This window comes from Chrysochloris asiatica, unplaced genomic scaffold (assembly GCF_000296735.1).
Source record: "Chrysochloris asiatica unplaced genomic scaffold, ChrAsi1.0 scaffold00022, whole genome shotgun sequence".
Classification (NCBI taxonomy): domain Eukaryota; kingdom Metazoa; phylum Chordata; class Mammalia; order Afrosoricida; family Chrysochloridae; genus Chrysochloris; species Chrysochloris asiatica.
In genome coordinates this window covers 22,679,942-22,682,112 of record NW_006408540.1, presented here as the reverse complement: position 1 = coordinate 22,682,112, position 2,171 = coordinate 22,679,942, and positions in this window count along the sequence as shown.

The window sequence follows — 2,171 nt, the reverse complement described above, 5'->3', positions numbered from 1 at the left end:
TAACCATTGTAATCCATGGGGTTTTCACTGGCTGATTTTCAGAGTGGATCACCAGACCTTTCTTCCTAGTCTGCCTTAGTCTGGAAGCTCCACTGAGAACTGTTCAATATCATACTGCCAGACAGTAGGTGGCTGAGCATGAAAGGCATTGATTGGGAATCTAACCTGGTCCTCTAGAACTTAAGATGGAAATTCTAGCACTGCTTCCTCCCCTTCACCATATACTAGATAATGTCTTACTCACATCTCAGATTCCAGTTTGGCTCCTGCAGATATCTCCCATCTTTACATTCCCCTATACTTATGGCTTGTTTTTCTTAGTTTATTGCTTGCTTGTCTATTACAACCTGTTGTTTCTATTTATTTCAAGGAACTTAGTCTTGTTTCCCTAAGGGATTTTTCTCTAATGCAAGTATATGAAGGGCTTTCAAACCCTTTATGAAAAAAAAATGAAATTAAAATCAACAGAATTTTTCCATGAACTTTTAAAAACTCACTCATATCCAACCTGTATCTTTAATAGCTACTCAATAAATACTGGATTATATTGTCAACTTCTAAGCGTCTATTACAGAATAATTGATAATTGATGGATTTTTAGTATCATTGTTGTTGGTAGGTGCCATGAAGTAAGTTCCAACACTGCCTTATCCTGCATCATACTTACAATCATTGCTATGTTTGAGCCCACTGCTGATGCCACTGTGCCAATCCATCTCATTGGTAGTCATCATCTTTTTTGCTGATGCCCTACTTTACTAAGCATGATGTCCTTCTCCAGGGATTGGTCCCTCTTGATATCATGTCTGTAGCATGAAAGACAAAGTCTTCTCATCCTGGCTTCTAAAGAACATTCTGACTTACTTCTTCCAACACAGATGTGATTGTTCTTCTGGCAGCCCATTGTACTTTCAATGTTCTTCTCCAATGCCATAGCTCAAATGCATCAATTCTTCTACCTGTAGTCTTCCTTATTCACTGTTCTACTTTTATGAGGCTATGGAAAATACCATGGTTTGGGTCAGGCATACTTGAGTCCTTAAACTGGCATCTTTGCCCTTGAACATTAAAGAGATTTTGTGATCAGATTTGCCTCATGTGATATATGGTTAGATTTCTTGACTGCTACCTCATGAGTGTTGTAGATCCAAGCAAAATGAAGCCCTAGCAATTTCAATCTTTTCTCCATTTATCACGATGCTACTTATTGGTCCATTTGTGAGTATTTTTGTTTTATTTACACTGAGGTGCGACCTATACTGAAGACTACAGTTTTTTTTTTGTTTTGTTTTTTTATCTCCATCAGTAAGTATTGTAAGTCCCCTTCACTTTAGCAATCTCAAGACAACCATACGGTGGGGTCATTTATTTAGCTATTGAAGAGTAGAAAAAAACTGTTGATTAAAACTCAGTTTCTTTCTCCCTGAGTTCCCATTGGAAAATTGCTCTTTTATTTTAGAAATAAACCTTCTGCTGTTTTACTTTTTCCTCTGGCACTTCCTTACAAGTATATTAGAAGAGAAAGCTAAATGCCTGGGATAAAGAAAATCACAGGGGAGGAAAAATGTTTACGTGTTGAAAACATGGGCTGTTATTGAACTAATTGGAAAGAGATTCAAGGTATTTATTAAAGATTAATATACTTTCTAAAGACCTCATATCTCAATATATATGAGGGGGCTTCAGAAAGTTAGTGGGGAAATTCCATTATCTTTCAACTCCATTTTTGCATGAATACTTTGAAGCCCTTTGTATATGTCTAAGAAACACATTCCAAATTCATTAGTTCTGTCCTGAGATACTTATGATAATTAATCATGTTCACCTTTTTCCTCAACAATTTGGCAAAATTATTCCTTGAATTTGCATAATTTTTCAAATTGTCAAAATGATTTCACATATAGAAGTTTGATTATCACAGTAGTTTGTTCTGAGTAATAATAGAAGTCAGGTCATAAAAGCTCTCTGTTGTAGGTGGAGTGAGCTTAATTATTACCCTTTTCTGACACATAAAGTCCATGAGGCTTGTTAAAGAGATTTGTCCAAGGGGTTACAGCAAGCAAATGCTGAGGCTGTCCCTGGGTATCTGGACTCTTAACTCCTAGGATATGACATTCTCAATTCAAGGACTAATTCTGTGATAGGAAATTAGGCAAAAATAGGAAATTTGG